Raw genomic sequence first — 6000 nt, 5'->3', positions numbered from 1 at the left:
AATGCAGTACATAGCCTCTGTGACCTGTGGCTACCCAAAACACCCTTCTCTGCATAGGTTTGAGAAACATGCATATTTTTGGAGAAGCAAAACAGTAGCTTTAGTGAATGAGGGTGTGATTTTGTACACAGCCATGGCTTCTCGTGAACCAAATTCAGGACAGTTGGTTAATAAATATAACAGCATGTTGTGAATGTTAAACAACCATCTCTCTCCCAGTGTTCCCTTCATTCTCACCAAAGAGACATGCATTGTAGTTATTCAGCTTTAACATACAAAACTGCTGGTAATGGCCCTTTAAGTCATCAGTCAGCGGTAGAATCCTCAATGCACACAACCACCGAACAGTTCAACACATTATTCCAAACCAACATGAATAAACATCAAAGCCGCAGCATATTAAATGAATTCGACATCTCACCCTACATGCTGTCTTGACATTTTCATCATTTGATGGGAAATGTCTGGTGTCGCTGTCGTACACACACCTGTCTCCTCATGTGTGAGTCTAGTTCTCAGAGATGCAGGAAGGAAAGGTCGTCATTTAATAATGGATAGAAGGGAGCGAAGAGCCTGGCTACTCACTGTGTCCCCACATACATCAACTCCACTGAGCAGAAAATTAAAATGGAAATTTAGGCCTTGAACGGAGTCCAGGGTCCCATTGACCTGTGCTGTATGATTTATGGCAGGTGATTACATCACCTCCATGCAACCTGGACCACTTGGCTCATTCAATGCTCCAACTCTTATGTTTAAAACATCACTTAAGACACTCTTTATTGATTATAGTCTGTCCTCTTCTCCAATAGAGGGCACAACTCCAATGTATGTTCTTCATTTTCCTGTTGGAGGCACAGAAGTATCCTTTATGTCACCAAACACCGGATCAGTTGCAACTTTTACTTGCTTTTCAATAAAGCTGACGATAGCCCTGTAATTGTTCCTTTCCTGTAACTCACAGGTTACGGTTCTCCATCTGTCCCTTTGCTTGTATAGCAGTTTCTTTATGACTGATCGCATATTGGCAGACATGTCCAACTCATCCATGTACTCGACTTCTTCCATTGCATTACAGCATCCTCTCAGGAAGAGACTGTATTCTTATTTAGCTGTTGTGTTGTCAGATTTTATTGATGGCCATGAAAGAACCTTGTCCATATACTAAAGCATGTTTTTGTTCATTCCTAAAATGCTGTTGTAATAGAGCTTTGGCCTGGGCATGACCTCTTTCACGGGCCATATGCTGACAACTTCTTACCAGTTCCCTTGGCCAGCCACTGGTATAGTGCTCGAGGAAGTACAAGCGGTCTCTTGGATTGTTAGTCTTTCTTTCAATGCTGTCTTCAGATGCACTTGGTTTAATTTCATCTTGATCAGAGCCATTCTTGGTTTCACTCCTATTTGCGTTTCACAGCATAGCAGTCATCACAGCACAATAAACAAATTAAAGCATCCAGCCACAAGAGATTTTATACCACAGCACCGCAATATCATGAATCATGTTCAAAGAAGACAACCCATTATTTCCTTCAGCAACACGTGAATCCATGGCACCCGGCCCACAGCCACCGACAAACAATTTAACGCGGACCCAGCCACGGACAAAACACAACACCACAACAACTTCCGTCACCAATTGACAAGCGGCAGCAACAAACCACAAACTGTGTCCAAACAAACCAATACACAGCCGGAATCAAAACAACTACTCCAGTTCATTCCTTCGGCTGTGGGGTTGCCGTGTCCAACAAAGGAGGTTTTTGATAATATATCAAAATAAGAAGGGACATTTGAGAATTTCTCTGACAATCTGGCAACCAGTTCAGTTGTGTAGGCTTAACAGGTCCCCATCCACCCTCTAAAAACAACCAGTAGCATAAAATCTCATGGCCACCAGGTGTTGGAGCATTGTAGGTAAAGATTACTTGGTGAACCAAAAATCATCATCATCATCATGTAACAGTCAGAGTTATTGAATGTAATGCCACTAGGTGGTGCATCCTTTTGTTTAGTGGGGAAGGTACCCTGTACCAAGAAGAAGACTGATCCACCAGGAGTAAAGATACCACCCGCGGAGTAAAGACTCCCTTTTATGTTATTTTATTTAATTTTGTAATGTGTTTGGTGTAGGATCCTCAGCCTGTGTTCGTCCGTGCATGTATGCATGGAATAAATAGTGCCGTAGAGACCTGGTATTTTATTGGGTAGTACAGTGTAATAAAAGTGTTGTGTGGAAAACCCCGCTTGTTGCCTGCCATGTCTTTGAGCTAACCAGAGCTACCAGAACTAAAGCCGACCGTAACCTTCCCCTTCACCAGCCCACGTTACAATCATCATAAAACTCAAGTGGATTGAGTCTGTCTCTCAAATTGGACCTTGATTAGTTTGCTTAATCCATCTCAAAAAGGCATTGTAAAAGTTAAACCTCTTCAACTGCAGGTTAAACGTTAAACCGAGTCTAAAGTTTTGCTACAGAATGAATTTTGATCCTGGTTTAGAGTAAAAACTAAACTGAGGTTTAAAGAGAGGTTTAAATTTAATCTTTATTTTAAGATATAGTTTGGTGCAACAGAATTTAAACCTAAGCCACTATACGCTGTTAAACAAATAGCTACCTGTCATACTTTGCACTGTGTTGTTGAATATAAATTAAATGTGTGAGTTTCAGTGAAATTGTTGGTCATCTTAGGTTGGTGCCATAAAACTGATATATGAAATGCTTTGTCAGTCTGTGGCATATAAATATACTTGCCAATATGGATTAGAATGTTTGATTTCATTCTGGATGATTCAACATCTTTAACTGAGAGCTGTTTCCAACCATGAATGAAGGCTGGGGTTTGGAGACTGGCCCCAAGCAAGGCCAAGTCTTCTTTAAGTGTAAAACCCTGATCAGCCAAGATCTGAAACAAGTAATGTGTAAGATGTAGGCCTATTGCTCTTAATGTTTCATTCACCTCTCCATAATGAGCACACAAAATAATACATTCTTTATAAACTGCTACAGTATCATCTGTGCAGTGTATGTAGGGAGGTAGATTCCCTGGTCCCCAGGATGGTGGTACTGCGGTGAAATAAAGCCCTCACTATCTTAACATCAAACGCTTTAGACAAAAAGGTGATGCTGCTTGTGGAGCACGGCTGTAGCCAGTCTGTAGGTCATTTCTTTAAAGTGTAACTAAACCCCTAGGTTTTGGCTGAGGTGCATCTAGGCTCGAAATTCAAAAAATGCCTTGATTGTGGGCGGGGCTCCAGGAGCAGTTAAGACACGTCCAGTCACTCTGTGCAGCCTCCAACAGAGCTCCCCCGGACTGGGCGAACAGTGGTGGCTCGTGATGTAAGCTGCCTCCAAAACGTCATCGGCCTCCATCTCAGCCAATAGCAAAATTTGATTGTAATAGCCGGGTTTCAACCCATAGAGGGCAGTCACTCTTACATTTTTACAACAAAATACACCAAATTGAAATACTTTGACGAAAATGTCAAGAGTTGGACCAGAATACATCAACAACACTTCTTCATACCCAAATACATTTGTTTTCAGCAGAGTCACCTTGGGAGGTGAGTGAGCCGACACTTTCTCTATCTGGTTTCTCTGTGAACAGACTAAACTTGATTATGCGGGGAGTGATTATCTACTCAACAACATACCACCGCTGCTCTCTGGGAATCTAAACGGGCCTGTTGACTGTCTAATAAAACCCCCTACGCGTACGTCTGTGTGTCAGAACCCTGCAGTAAGGAAGCAGAGATTATCTAAAACTTTCCAAGCTGTCAATCATGCGAAGGTCCTCTGGGATACAAAGTTAAAACTGAGAGGACTTTTTGGTGGATATTTGAGAGAGTGGTTCAGTTAATTCATCTTTTGTGGTATGATGCCTGGGTATCACTGCTTTAGACAGGACAGAGCTTTGGGAAGGTGCATGGGTGAGGTAGGGGGGGCGGGGGGTGCTTAGATATGTACAAAATTGGCATTAAATGTGAACTTGTTGTGTTCAAAGCTATTAACACTCTTGAGTGTCTGGGGTTAAAAATAATTTTGTCCCAACTGTTATGACCCCAGGGGTCATAATTTGTATGTTTAGCCCTGTTCGTATTTGTCTGTGTTGTTTTTCTCCCTCCCTGTCAAGAGGGGGTGCTGTGTTTCTGTTTGTGTCCCAGAACATCCGTACAGGAGGCTGCGGATTTGGGAAAGCTGGAAGGCTGCTGATTGGTCGGATCCAGATACTGGGACATTTAAAAGTGGAGCCTGGAGCAGACCCCTTCGCCTCTCTCTCTCTCTCGATTGCATCTTTGGCCTGATCATTTTGACTCCCGTTGTGACAGAAACAGATTGATGTTCGTGTTTTAGCAGAGATTTCATATCTCAATTGTACATATTGTAAATAGTTTTGTTAATATTATTCAGTCCAGTTTTTTTAGTAGGGGTGAGTAGCCTTTTTCTTTGTGCACTTTTTCTCCTGTTTATTGTTAGGGACTGAGGTAAGAAAACCTGTCTTTTTGTTGACTTTTGTTTTTGGTTAGGAAAGTGAGTTTGAAAACCCAGATCGTTTTGTTTGTTGTTTTAGGTAATGCTCACCCTGAAGTTGTTTTTTCGTTTGGGTAAATAAATTCCCTAATTTTGGACTGCATCCTTAGTATTTTGGTGTGTTATTCTTGGGAGTGGGAGAAAGAGAGGGAAGCCGTATGTTATGTTCTGGTAGACCCTAGGCCGGGGCATAACACAACTGATGCCATCAACTATTATTGGGCTATATGCCCCCCCTTCTGCAAATTACGCATTTTATGATCACGTCACAGAAATCCTGAAAGAGTGCAATCACAACAAAGAGTTAAATTATCATGGGGAGACAAGTTGAAGAGGAAAAAGATAAAAACTAAACAAAATTCAGGAATTCAGATTAGCCAAATCCCCTTTCTATCTTCATATAATTGATGATGCTAAAGACAATAGTAAATTAATCTTGCAAAATATTAGCAATCTTGCAAGGACAGCTACAACTTTTGTAGGAGACCTTCGGCTCAAAGCTAAGGGAAAATTAATTGTTGACAAGCCTTCTGTTGCTGATACTCTTCAATTTTTTTTTTTTTATTTGTATCGTGCATTTCATGTATTCATTTCAATTCTTAATTCATGTACAATTCATAACAGCCGAAAACTACAGAGAAAACAAGCAATAAACTAGAAGAAGGACGCACACCAATAATAACAAAGAAAAATAGCAGTCATAATCTAACATTTTGTTTTAGGTATGGCTAACATCATGGTGTCCAGACATCAACAAAAGCATTCATTTTCAACTCTATTTTAGCTGTAACCTTTTCCATTATGAACACCTTGTTCACCCTTTGTTGCCATTGTATGATATTGGGGGGTTGTGCAAACATAAGGTTGTGATGTTTTTTCAGGAGAAGGATCCGTAGTAAGTATAATTTTTTTTTTTTTCAGGTTGGATTCCTACTGGGATGCCTAATGCAAATGACTTCGGATCAAGGTTCAATTTCATACCCAGAATTTGTTCTATTTCCTTCGGGACATTCCTCCTAGAATCCCTGTATATTTGGACAAGCCCATAGTATGTGCATAAGGTCACCTTGTTGGCCACAACCCCTCCAACATAACCCTGTCGATTTTCCATATTTGGCCATTATAACCGGAGTTCTAAAATACCTAGTTTTTACCTTCCAGTCAAACTCCCTCCAATTTGGACTATTTGTTAATTTATGACCAAGCAAGCAAGTTTCACTCCATTCACTCAGTGTTCAGTTCAAGTTCCCATCTTTCTTTACTCTCTAAATCCTTATTTTTAAGATCATGTTGTAATGCTCTATAAAATCTTGAAATAATTTCCTTTTTCAGCTTTTTTTGTTCATAAATTATAAAAAGCTGCTCAATGTGAGAGGGATCCCTTAGAATCTATTCCCGATCTTTATTTTTCTGAAGATAATGTCTGACCTGTAGAAATGTATAGTGATCATGTATAGATAAATTGAACT

The sequence above is a fragment of the Pagrus pagrus genome (assembly GCF_965226575.1).
Source record: "Pagrus pagrus genome assembly, chromosome: 24".
In the NCBI taxonomy this organism is placed as follows: domain Eukaryota; kingdom Metazoa; phylum Chordata; class Actinopteri; order Spariformes; family Sparidae; genus Pagrus; species Pagrus pagrus.
Note: the sequence above shows the minus strand (reverse complement) of the source record.